Below are 14,106 nucleotides of genomic sequence, written 5' to 3' on the forward strand. Positions count from 1 at the left end.
CAAAAAATGATTCTACTGCATATTGTTCCAAGAAGCAATATGACGCCTTAAAAACAAAATGTAATCTCCCCAGAAACACAAATTACCGTTACGTTTGAAGAAAACAAAGCTTAACTTACATTTGCTGAAGCTGACGAGGTCAAACAGCGCTCTTTTCTTGTCAAGGTTTGAGCACAATTCAGCTTCTTCTGAGATGAAACCGTGTACGCAACTTGTTCAAAACAGCTTTCAGGCGCCAGGTAAGCCGAACCAATCAGAGAGCAGAACAGACCGGAGTTGAGCACAAAGCGGTGTCTCTGTCTTTCTCGCAGTAGCCGAACTTTGAGCTTATAATGGCAACGGTGAAGGTAAAAAATCCAGTGTTAGCAAAAATAATAAATAAAAATAAAATACAGTACCATAAGCAGGTACATGACTTCCTTGTTGATTCATATGTTTCCTCCACGTTAGACTGAAATAGAAGAAATGATCCAATCAAAATTGACAGAGAATAAGTAAATGAATAAAGAGGAAATGACAATCTAAAGAAGTGGGAAAATACAAGTGAATAAATAGATAACTAGTGAACAAAATTGGAAGTAAACAATGTGGAATCATAATTACTTAATTCCACATTAATTTCCAAATCATAATTATTTCATTTATTCATTATCCATCCATCCGTCCATCTTCTACTTATCTGGAGTTGGGTCTCAGGGGCAACAGCTTAAACAGGGAAGCCCAAACTTATTTCTCCCTAGCAAAAAAATGGTAAGCTAGCTTCCAATTCATTTGGATTTAATCATCACAGAATGTAAATGTAGTTTTACACGCTGAAATGTTGTGAAGGATCCAACTTTTTCATTAACAATACAAAATTTGTGTTTTCTACAACTAAATACAATATTATTTACAATTTCACATTTTAAAATTTACAATAATTTCTGTTCTACGTTATACAACATCATACTGGTAAATGAACAAAATATAATTGTGTTTTTCTTTACAACATTTTCTGTCATGATTCACAGATTTTACTGTTGATTTTACGGACTTTTTTTTACAGTGCAGCTGTTGCCGTTATCAGCTGTCGCCTTTTTCTCTCTTCAATAAAGGAACTGAACAGAAAGGTTCAGTAAAAGACATACGAGCCTCCGTTTTGTTTGAAGAAGCTTCACTCCGTAACAATATTTGTTACCTTTTGTCCTCCGATTCTTAGTTTTTAAATAAGTCCGAATAGCCATGCTGCACGAACAAACGCAGGTCTCTTCGTGAAGATAAACATGAATATATGAATAAGTGACGTAAGGGATCGCACCTTTTTATTTCAGTTGGCCTGTCATGATTGGTTGATTTGTATGACTGACCAATGGAGATAGGAAAAAAGAAAAGAAAGTTTTGGCCACTCTGAGGTTTAAAAAAAAAAAAAAGGCCGGCAAAGGCTGACTTTGGGGGGGGCAATGCCCCCCAATGCCAGCCCATGCCGCCGGGCCCGGGGCGACCGCAGGAGGGGCAACTCCTCCGCCCCCATCCCGCAGGGCGCCAAAGGCAGCCCATGTCGCCGGGCCTGGCGCGACTGCAGGAGGGGCAACTCCTCCGCCCCCCATCCTGCAGAGCGCCAGTTCTTTGTCGTCTTGTGTGGGAACACTGAACCTTCAAGACAGGAAGGAGAAACTCCTGAGAACCTGTCTAACTGGTTCGTTCTGCAAGACGAAAAGAAGTTTAGTGACCAAATGATGGTAGAATACCTACATTCAAGGACTCTGGTTCAGTCCTTCATTGACGTCAATCTGTGACGTGTGATTCGGGCTTTGAATATGCTTCCTGAGGATCACGTCATCAATGACGAGCTGACTTGAATGTTGCTCCTGTTCCTTTTTAATCTTGTTGTGTACAACTTGTCAAAGTGAAACATCTCAAATAAAATAAACTTTTACCAGCTTTATATGAGCTGATGATGAACTCGCTCCCTTACTAAGAGAGAGAGAACATTTATATCTGATGAATTTTCAGGTTTACAGAAATTGACACGAAAAAGACCAAATTATTACAGGGACCAACATTCATACACAGTCTAAAAATACTGTGAGGTAAATGTGAATATCTATATCCTCATATCTACATTATATAGCTACATCACATGTCATGTTACTATTAAAGCTTAGTCACATGACACAGATTGCCCTCAGTAAAAGCAATAACCTGATAATGACCTGCCTCTGATTGTTCTCATTTACATACAGGCAGGGTGAAAGTAGTTTAAAATCTTGGGGTACGATGACAAAAATAAATAAATATATATATATATAGCTTTGGAGCTTCTGTGCTGATTAACGTTTTTGCAAAGCGATAAAAGCTGAGTAGCTCTTGAATTGCTACAAAATAAGGCTGTATTTCCCTCAGCCCACTGGCTGCAATGTTGACACCTTGAGATGCCACGAGACCTAAATTCTGAACATCATGGCATGGAGTGCATCCCACTTTCCCATGTCTGACATATAACCATTAATTTTAGCTTTTAAACTGGTTATATTGATCCTGTATCCAGAAAGAGGAATAATCAGTAATTCAGAATCTAGAATATCAATATTTACCAATCAAACTTCAAGTCTAGAACTTATTTTATATAATTAAAAATTTCTTATTTCAAGCACAGAAAATGAAATCACATACTTAATGAAATGTCTTCAGATAATTAAAACAGACTATGTCCAAATGGAATCATTTTGTTATTGGCAATGAAAATAAAAAAAAACATGAACTTATACTCTGTATAAGTTGGCAGAGTGTACTGGAAATTATAATTTAATATTTAAACGGTTGACATTTAACACAACAATTTCAGAGACAATATCAGTTTATATATCAAGATAATTCTTGGCATGTTTCCGTCTGCTGTGGACCTTAATCTGATCTTCTTGATGCAAGATGTGGGACCTTTTACTGACATGTCATGAAATTTCTATTGATGTGTGATTTGAAATGGCTGGTATTCCACACAATGAGATTAGAATGAACAATATTGATTAGCTCAATGTCATGATAAATATTTGAACTTTTGGTTTATATTCAAATTCTTACTTTATAAGTTACTAATATTAGTTGAACAATATTTATTCATCATGTTTGTAACCCCTTTTATGACATCATACAATCCAAATGGGAAAGCGCCAAAATGTCAGTGAGATAGTATTAATGTTTGATACAACAGATTTTCTTTCCGATCCAATACCGAGTAAAATTTAAGCTGGTATTGGCAATACAGATCCCATACTTTGTGCAAAGACAGTTAATTTGTTTCTTAACTAAATAAAAATAGATGTAATCCATATCTTGGCTTCATAAAAAGAACACAATGTACTCTGATGGACTCATTTTACACTCAGAAGGACATTGAGAACAATCTCGTTTACTATAAACTATTTTAATTCAACAGAAATATACAAAACATGTGAAAATGGAGTTGCAAACTAAAAAAGAGAAAATTAGTAAAGTAATAACCCTACTAAATACATCCTTGTTTAATTATTAAAACTAATATAAAATGACAGCTGAAATAGCTCCATGTCACTTTTATAATAATCTGTCAACATGTTCATTTCTGAGTGAGTGAGCGTCAGCAGCACGCTGCGCATGGGCATTACGTCCTTACACATTACATACTTACCAGGCGGAAGAAAAAGTAGTTCCCATTAACAACGTTTTATTTAGGCAAGATCTCAATAATTTAGTTACTTTCTAACGTGCTCTTGTTAATCTACATTATCTCAAATTACTAAAGTGTTGAAAGTATTGATCCTTGGATCTAACAATAGATTTTAAAGAATTAAGTTCTGGTATCGGAAGAATCGATATTTCAGTATCAATCCGCACATCACTAATGGCAACGCGAGAGATCATTTAACTGCCCTGATTAACGGTTAATTCAGTTGTAACAGCCTAACTAAGCTTTTATCTACTGTACTTTTATAAGATTTTCTTTTGGCAAATTCTCTAATCTCGGTTGGACATGAATGAAGATGGAGGACTTTTTTACGTGTATAGACCCTACAGCTGCTGTACTCAGAGGTAAGTTTAAAGTCTGTCTTTCTAAGATAAGCTAACTGAAGCTAGCTAGCATGTCGTGATATACCAATTTTCATCCGCGGTTAAAGAGCCGCTCTTGTGAATATGAGCTTTGAACAGTCATTAACCACAATAGATGTGGCTTAAAAATAATATCGACACGAGTTCTTGGTAGCTTCCGTTTTTTAACATAGCTAAGGTGGCTTCTCATATAGCTTCTGATTCGGGAAATGGTTAAAGGGCAATTCCGCCTAGTATTTCACTAACTGAGGGTGTTTGATGTGCTGTAATTAAAAAACTTAAATGCAATGAGTCTAACAGCCTAGGTTAGATATTCCACACTGTTACCAGGATATTTTAAACACTATTTTAATTGGTGAATTTAAGTAGTCCTAGTTTGATTTAACCTCTCTGTCGCTAGAGGAACCAAATTTGGGTCCTCGGCGCTTGCCGCAACAAGATCAATTAAAAACACATGCTATACATTTATCAATATAGGCATATTGCATATCCACGTAAAGGGAAAAAGCTCTTCTAAATGATAGGATCGATATTTTCTTCCTCAACAACACCCAGAATGAACACTAAGCAGATTGATAAAAAGAAACGCAATTAGACGCTAACGAGGCTAACGAGGCACACCCGGTAAAAAACGCAATAGTAAAAGAGCAAGGAGGCCCGATGTACAAAAACTATTAATCAGAGTAAAGCCGAAGCTCTGAGGTTTTTAACAATACCAGAGTCACCACGCTACGTGCAAAACTCACTGAACCAGCAGCTAAAGAAGAAAAACAGAAATAGCTCATTTCACGAAGGTAAAATCAAAACTCCAGTCCTACCTTTGCCGTTTCGTGGTCATAATCCATATTAGAGTAAATATTTCCACCTGGTCCGATAATCCCTTTTCCCTGAGTACATCTCACATGGTTTTTGGTTCGGCGCAGAGGCATTTCCGTGTTTTATGTGGATTCGTATTACGATGGGTCAAAATTGGTCAATTTACGTCACATGCCTTTTTTTCGCTGTAATTGGTGAATAACTTTAGTTTCCGTATTAATGTCAACGCCCTCAGATTCTATTGGCTCTGACGGTTCGAACGACATGTCAATCGTCAAAATTGACCAATGGGTTCCCGAGAAACTGCCCCGCGTAGTTTTGAAAAAATGAATGGGGAATTGGGAGGTTTTACGCACAGAGCGCAGTTATTGTAATGTAATTATGAGATATATTAGTTTTTCCTTTGATCATATCATTTTGACAACTTAGGTTTCATTGCTATTTGCATTTTCATTGTTGTATAATTCTATTTGAAGTGTTATTGTGAGTTAATCTGTTCCATTTTCAGTCTATTACAAATTGTCTATTTTTTTTCTCTTTTTATGAATGAATGCAATGTGGATTTTTCAAAAGAACCCCCAAAAACAATTATTAGATGTAATTACTTATTTATGATAAATAATAATTTATTATATGAAAAGAATAAATGATTAAAACAGACCCTACAGAAATAAAACTAAGAAAGTTCAAATGGCACAAATTGTGCCAAAATGGCTCATTTGGAAGGTCCGCCTAGATTTTATCTAGTAGCACCTCTCTAAAACTCATATGATTGACTTTTTTTTCATGAAACTTGGCACAGTAAAAGGTCAGATTGTGTACTGTTGTTACTACTTTTTTTGGCTTTCACTGCATGTTTTGAAAGGAGCATTCATAGATTGAAGTGGTTTTTTTTAGGCGGAAATTGATTTTTTTCTTAATTTCTGCTGTTTATCATATTAATACACTTTCCCCAGTAACAGGCAGGGTGGTTTTTAGAGCTGTAACATGTTCTCTAGGGTCTTGCCTTTGTTTTGATACCAAAACAATTAAAATAAACTCTGTAGTTCTTGAGATACATTCAATTCATTTTGGGCATGTTATTTTCAGCCATATTGCTCAAAAGGAGGCCTTGAGTCGAAGAGGTTAATTAAAATGACTTTCTTGCCATCTTGAATTCATGTAATATTGTAATTGAGCAAATGAACTAAAATAAGACTTGTTTTATTTTTCAAGTAAACCAAACTGTTGCCATGGTGAAGTCTATGCCAGACAAGTCTCCAATCACGTATTGCACCATCTACAAGAAACTTTGGGAATTGCAAGTGACGGCGTCCTTCACATTCTTGAGGTAAGAAATTTATGATACTGATTCATCATTACACTGATTAGTCCCTAAAACGTGGTTTGTTTTGTGATTGTTTTTCTGTCTGTGCTCCAATTAGCAGATGACCCAACAACTTCAAACAAGATCACTTTTCAGCTCTGTGGTGATCGTGAAACCAACTTTCTACTGGCCATTGGAACCATGCCTGCCCTGATCTTCTGAAAGGAGGACATCACAGCTACTACACCTTTCAGCATCCGTGTGTGGGACCACTCCTCTCTGTGCTGCTGACAGACGTCTTGAGAACGCCGTCCGTAACTGAGGCAAGACTTCCACATATAAAAGGCTATGGCTTATTGGAAGAAGTTCATTGCGGAGGAAGCTCCTATTGTTGACATCTAATCCCAAGATTTTTTTTGCTTTGGACAATTTGGTTTGCTTGACTCTTAGGGCATCTTATGAGTGCGGCAGATGTGTCAGATCGTCATTGTTCTGTCATTTTACAGGATTGTTTCAGAATCAGATGCCCATCCAGACTTTAAATTCTGACCAGTAGTCATGTTTTATTGTGTTTATGTGAAACTTAAATGTAATAAAGATGTTAAAAGTAATTGAACTCATGTCTTCATTTCAGCTAGCCAATAACATCTCTTGTTCCAGTATTCACAGGATCAATTTTTGGATTTTTGTCTTAGCATAAGAACCTTGAGTAAGGCTATGACAAAATATATATTTTAATCCTATGCAACAAAAATAAACTAGTTTTAGGTATATCGCTGCAAAAAATCCCCTTTCAAAAACAAGGAGAAAAAAAAGTACAAAAATAGGGTATAATTTTCTTAAAATAAGAAAAATTATCTGCCAACAGAACAAGAAAATTTATCTTGTCAAGATTTTCCAAATATCTTAAAATTAGTGTATTTGTACTTAAAAGAAGCCCATTTTAGTAATATAAATAGAATATATGAGATTTATTTTCTTAATACATAGAACATTTTTCTTAAAATAAGAAAATTTTACGCTGATTTCAAGAAATTCAGTGTCAAGTAACATTTTCTTGAGATAATTTTTCTTAAAATAAGAAAATATATCTTATAAGTAAAATTGGCTTGTTTTAAGTACAAATACACTAATTTTAAGATATTTGTAGGTTTATCTTGGTTAGATATTTTTTCTTGTTTTAGAAAATCTTGACAAGATAAATTTTCTTGTTCTGTTGGCAGATATTTTTTCTTATTTTAAGAAAATTATACCCTATTTTTGTACTTTTTTTTCTTGTTTTTGAACGGGGACTTTTTGCAGTGATGGAGTACATCCCACTTTCCCATGTCTGGCATATAACCATTAATTTTAGCTTTTAAACTGGTTATATTGATCTTGTGTCCAGAAAGAGGAATAATCAGTAATTCAGAATCATGACCTGTTTGTTCTGAAGATCCTTCAGCTTCCATTTCATCTTCCTAACATGGCGCCTCCTCACACCGACTCTCATACTGATTGATAGGAGGAACCACAGAGCTCTGTTAAGTTAAAGCTCATCTTCTGAAGTTGGGATATTTTTCCTCCAACAGGTTCCAGAAGTATCACCTCAAACCAGATGTTGCACTGGATTTTATGCCACTGTCATTTGTGAATGTTAGCTTCTCATTTTCAACAGTGGAGCTCTAAAGGTTGAAAAAGGTTATCATTAAGTCTCATCAACATTTCCACTAAATAAGAGGGAAAAAAATTGTTTGATAAAGGAAAAGACTCAAACTCTGAGCCAGACAGCATCAAACTATTTTTTATATTAGACAATTAAATTAATTTCACATAATAATCAGGGTAGAAGCCATTTGTTTGTTAAATACTTAATGAAACATATTTACCGTGTTTGATGTTTGTTGTAAATGATGTATACTCACACAGAACGAGGTAATTAGTCCAAGTGTGTCGTTTATTGAACGCTCAGAAACTACAGCGGCTGTGATGCACCAAGGCAAAGGTAAACAAAACAACCTGAACAGGTGATCAACTCTAAACCACTCGCACCGTTTTATTCTCCGTCTCTGTCATTTAAGCACAATCCGATCCATAATATTCAGTCTTGGTATTTATTTTGCGATTATTAATAAGCGCTCTTATGAACACAGCGGTGGATGATTAGTTAATTTTAAGCTCCTGTTCTGCTAGTTATTTTGGTAATGGAACCGAAACGAACCTTAATTTGAACACTTTTTTTGTTGTTGTTGTTTTTTAATAAAGTTACGGACATTTTGATAAGCCAATCAGAGGAGGACGTGCGGGTATCAGCCTCCTGGCGGCGTTCAGTGTGTCACCTAACGCCGAGATCGACTCAAAACCTTCCACGATCGACGTATTGCACCGCTGCTCTCTAGTAAAGCACCAACAGTTCAGAAACAACATGAAGTGGGAAAAGTTATTTATTAACTGATTTAGTTGTGATTAGTAGGTGGACTCACGGCTGCACAGTGAAACCATTGATATTTTTTTTATAGCAGACAGCCCTCCCATCTTTGCAGGTACTACTACCCCGCTAAATCTTAGGGGTACGCAGTCCCTACCGTACCCCATTACTTTCACCCCTGCATGCAGGTCTGCCCTCAAGGACGTGCAGCGCAACAGCAGCAGCATTGGCAACTCCTCCTCCCCCACCCCGCAAAGCGCCAATTTCCTACCTTACGCGTCATGCGGGAAGGTGTAAGTTTTTGGGGATGTTTTTAAAGACAAAGCCTACAAAAAAAAAGCATATTTGTTACCTTTTGTCCTCCGATTCTTAGTTTTTAAATAAGTCCGAATAGCCATGCTGCACGAAAAAAGCAGGTCTGTTCGTGAAGATAAACATGAATATATGAATAAGTGATGTAAGGGATCGCACCTTTTTATTTTCAGTTGGCCTGTCATGATTGGTTGATTTGTATGACTGACGAATGGAGATAGGAAAAAAAGAAAAGAAAGTTTTGGCCACTGTGAGGTTTAAAAAAAAAAAAAAAGGGCGGGCAAGGCTGACTCTGAGGGGGGGCAATGCCCCCCCAATGCCAGCCCATGCCGCCGGGCCCGGGGCGACCGCAGGAGGGGCAACTCCTCCGCCCCCCATCCTGCAGAGCGCCAGTTCTTTGTCGTCTTGTGTGGGAACACTGAACCTTCAAGACAGGAAGGAGAAACTCCTGAGAACCTGTCTAACTGGTTCGTTCTGCAAGACGAAAAGAAGTTTAGTGACCAAATGATGGTAGAATACCTACATTCAAGGACTCTGGTTCAGTCCTTCATTGACGTCAATCTGTGACGTGTGATTCGGGCTTTGAATATGCTTCCTGAGGATCACGTCATCAATGACGAGCTGACTTGAATGTTGCTCCTGTTCCTTTTTAATCTTGTTGTGTACAACTTGTCAAAGTGAAACATCTCAAATAAAATAAACTTTTACCAGCTTTATATGAGCTGATGATGAACTCGCTCCCTTACTAAGAGAGAGAGAACATTTATATCTGATGAATTTTCAGGTTTACAGAAATTGACACGAATAAGACCAAATTATTACAGGGACCAACATTCATACACAGTCTAAAAATACTGTGAGGTAAATGTGAATATCTATATCCTCATATCTACATTATATAGCTACATCACATGTCATGTTACTATTAAAGCTTAGTCACATGACACAGATTGCCCTCAGTAAAAGCAATAACCTGATAATGATCTGCCTCTGATTGTTCTCATTTACATACAGGCAGGGGTGAAAGTAGTTTTAAAATCTTGGGGGTACGATGACAAAAATAAATAAATATATATAGCTTTGGAGCTTCTGTGCTGATTAACGTTTTTGCAAAGCGATAAAAGCTGAGTAGCTCTTGAATTGCTACAAAATAAGGCTGTATTTCCCTCAGCCCACTGGCTGCAATGTTGACACCTTGAGATGCCACGAGACCTAAATTCTGAACATCATGGCATGGAGTGCATCCCACTTTCCCATGTCTGGCATATAACCATTAATTTTAGCTTTTCAACTGGTTATATTGATCCTGTGTCCTGAAAGAGGAATAATCAGTAATTCCGAATCATGACCTGTTTGTTCTGAAGATCTTTCAGCTTCCATTTCATCTTCCTAACATGGCGCCTCCTCACACCGACTCTCATACTGATTGATAGGAGGAACCACAGAGCTCTGTTAAGTTAAAGCTCATCTTCTGAAGTTGGGATATTTTTCCTCCAACAGGTTCCAGAAGTATCACCTCAAACCAGATGTTGCACTGGATTTTATGTCACTGTCATTTGTGAATGTTAGCTTCTCATTTTCAACAGTGGAGCTCTAAAGGTTGAAAAAGGTTATCATTAAGTCTCATCAACATCAACATTTCCACTAAATAAGAGGGAAAAAAATTGTTTGATGAAGGAAAAGACTCAAACTCTGAGCCAGACAGCATCAAACTATTTTTTTATATTAGACAATTAAATTAATTTCACATAATTATCACGGTAGAAGCCATTTGTTTGTTAAATACTTAATGAAACATATTTACCGTGTTTGATGTTTGTTGTAAATGATGGATACTCACACAGAACGAGGTAATTAGTCCAAGTTGGTCGTTTATTGAACGCTCAGAAACTACAGCGGCTGTGATGCACCAAGGCAAAGGTAAATGATGGAGAAATAAGCCAATGGCAGGAATTCTGGTCACAGTATGAATCAGCTATTCACAGAAATGATGGACTATGTAAAACGGACAAGTTCACTTACCTGAGATCCTACCTGACTGGAGCAGCTGCTCGGACTATTGCAGGACTGACAATGACAGATGTCAACTACGACGCTGCAACAGAATTACTCCAAAATCGTTTTGGGAGGAAGGATATTGTGATAAGTGCTCATATGTCCAAATTACTGAACTTGACACCTGTGAGAAGATCCTCTGATGTTGCAGCTTTGAGGCAGTTATATGATGAATGTGAAATCCAGATACGTAGCTTGGAGTCTCTTGAAGTGCAAAGTGATACTTACGGCTGTCTGCTATGTCCAGTGTTGCTACAGCTTATTCCAGAAGACATAGCACTTGCTTATACACGGCAACAAAACTCAACCAATGATTGGAAAGTCCCAGAATTGATTCGGTTTCTGCAAAATGAAGTGCAAAGCAGAGAACGGGCGCTTCAGCTTACCAGACCAAGCCACACATGGAAGAGCCCGAGCCCACAACACAAGCATATGGGTAAGCCATCCTATGCCTGTGAACAACCTAGAAAGTGGAGCGTCCCATCAGCGACTGCTTTGCACACAGCCAGCGTCGTGCCGCGAACCTGTGTGTTTTGTGACAGTAATGACCATAAACCAGAGAACTGTCCTGACTTCACAATAAGTGCACGCAGGGAGAAGCTGAAAAGGCTTGGACGGTGTTTTGTCTGCCTGGGTCCAAAACATATTGCGAAATACTGCAGAGTGAAGAATTTGTGCAGGCAGTGCAATCGAAAACACCACTTGTCAGTTTGTGAACAATCTGCAGCTAAACCAGAAGTCGACAGTACCAGCAATAGTGAAAATGCAGAGGCTGTGTTGTCTTCGTTGACCAGCTCAGTCAAAGTGAAGACTAATACCCAGAAAACAGTATTGCTCCAAATGGGTAAGGCATGGGCTGTAGGACCAAAAGAGAGAAAAATAATTCGCTGTCTGGTAGATGGAGGCAGCCAGTGCAGTTTTGTTCACAGAAACATTGTCCGAGCCCTAGGACTGCCAGTTGTGAGGCAAGAGACACTAAACCTCCATGTTTTTGGTTCCACCTCTCCTGTAACAGAGAAACGCAACATAGTGAGAGTTCAACTTGAAAATGTGTGGAACACTGAACGGAAAATCGAAATAGAGGCTGTAGAGACCCCTGAGGTGTGCACTGCTGTAATAAAGGTACCAAGTGAGCCCATTCAAGCAGAGATTAAGAAAAGAGGGCTGCAGCTTGGAGACTTTCCACTAGAGGGTGCTAATGAACAGGAGTTGCAGGTGTTAATTGGAGCAGATTACTACTGGCAGGCAGTTACTGGAAAGGTCCAAAGGGTTACAGATTCATTAGTGGCAGTTGAAACCCTTTTTGGATGGGCTTTACAGGGACCAGTGACGACCTCCAGTGTTACAGACACTGATAGAGATTTTTTGGTATTATCATTTTGTTGTTACTTTAGTTCATATTCAGTCTAATGTTAGTCAGTTTAAAGTGTTCTCTTCTTTAAACTGTATGTGTGAACTGACCTGGAGGTCACAGCTGCCTGTTATCTTCATGTGAAACAGTTTGACCGAGATTTGAACCGGGCTCAGATCATGGGTCAGATGTTAAATTGTTTTACGACCTTTGCTGTGTTTAGGTAAAATGTTTTACGACCTTTGCTGTGTTTGGGTACGATGTTTTACGACCTCTGCTGTTTCCTCTGCTGTCTATCTTGCCTATCCTCCCTCTTTGAAGTTTGAAAATAAAAGACAAGCTCTACCCAAAGATCTTCAGAATGCTCTGTGAACGGCTCGGAGGAGCAGTTGACAGAGTATTTTCCTTTTGCAAAAGTTTAGTCATAAAATTCATATACGTTGTCTGTGGTTCTTTTATGTAGGTTCTAGGAAAATACCTATCAGACACCACATGTATGTACATTAGTTTGACCGAAGACACCCAGCTGTCTAAGCAGTTACATGCATTCTGGGAGGTGGAGTCCCTGGGTATTGTAAATAAACAATCAGAAAATCCAGAGGATTCAGAAGTTATGCAACATTTTGAACAAACAACAACATTTGAAAACGGAAGGTACCAAGTTGAGTTACCCTGGCAATGTGACAAAGACCTCCTTCCAGACAACTTCAGGGTAGCAAAGAAACGCTTTGAGAATCTAACAAGAAGGCTGAAGACTGATGCAAATTTATTTGCCAGATACAACGATGTAATAGAGGACTATCTTCAAAATGGTATCTGTGAAGAGGTTGCAGATAGAAAACCAGAAATGAATCAACAGACTGTGAAATATTACATGCCCCATCATGCTGTAGTAAGAGAAGAAAAGGCCACAACCAAACTTAGAGTGGTATTTGATGCATCCTCACATGAGACAAACAGTCCATCACTCAACGACTGTCTGCACACTGGACCTAACCTGAACCCAAACCTGCTAGATGTGCTCATAATGTTCAGATTGCACAAGATAGCATTTACTGCTGATATAACTAAGGCTTTTCTTCAAATCTCACTCGCAGAAAAGGACAGAGACGCTGTCAGGTTCTTGTGGATGCACGGACCTTTAACTAAGGACTGTAAAAATGAGGTGCGTGTCCTGAGGATGAAAAGAGTTGTTTTTGGAGTGACTCCCAGCCCATTCCTGCTTGCCGCCACCATCAGAAAACACCTCAAACAATTTGAAAGAGAACAGCCAAGAGTAGTACAGGCTCTCAGAGACTCTATGTATGTAGATGACTTTATTTCAAGCTCACCTACTGTGCAGGATGCTCTTCACATGACAACTGCAGCAAAGGACATTCTCTCTCAGGCAGGCCTGATCTTCTGCAAATGGGTTACTAACTCAACTAATCTGAGAGCCATGTGGAAAGAGAATGGAGTAGAGCTCACTGGTGATACAGGGTCCAGTGGAAATGTGCTTAAGGTACTTGGACTGGTTTGGAGACCGGAAAACGATGAATTTGTGTTTGATCAAAAGGGTTAATGGACATTTTGAAAGACAGAGAAAATACAAAGAGAAGTGTACTACAAACATCAGCCCGTATATTCGACCCTATTGGGTTTCTTACTCCTTTTACAGTCCGAGTAAAGTGCCTTTTCCAAGAGATGTGGGAAAGGGGGCTCAGCTGGGATGAACCTTTACCTACTGACTTGGCAAAGAAGTGGGAGCAGTGGTGTGTGGAGTTACCACTGTTACACCTGGTGTCCATTCCCAGA

At 38.3% G+C, this 14,106-nt stretch overlaps 1 long non-coding RNA gene across 1 annotated transcript; it reads left to right on the forward strand.

The window, feature by feature from the left end:
- Window positions 1-6,012: 6,012 nt before the first annotated feature.
- LOC145552218 (uncharacterized) lies at window positions 6,013-6,798 on the forward strand. Its single transcript, XR_014088180.1, has 2 exons — window positions 6,013-6,211; window positions 6,306-6,798. It is a non-coding gene; the product is annotated as an uncharacterized LOC145552218 (long non-coding RNA).
- Window positions 6,799-14,106: the final 7,308 nt, after the last annotated feature.

Source organism: Poecilia reticulata, chromosome 7 (genome assembly GCF_904066995.2).
Source record: "Poecilia reticulata chromosome 7, P_reticulata-male-v2, whole genome shotgun sequence".
In the NCBI taxonomy this organism is placed as follows: domain Eukaryota; kingdom Metazoa; phylum Chordata; class Actinopteri; order Cyprinodontiformes; family Poeciliidae; genus Poecilia; species Poecilia reticulata.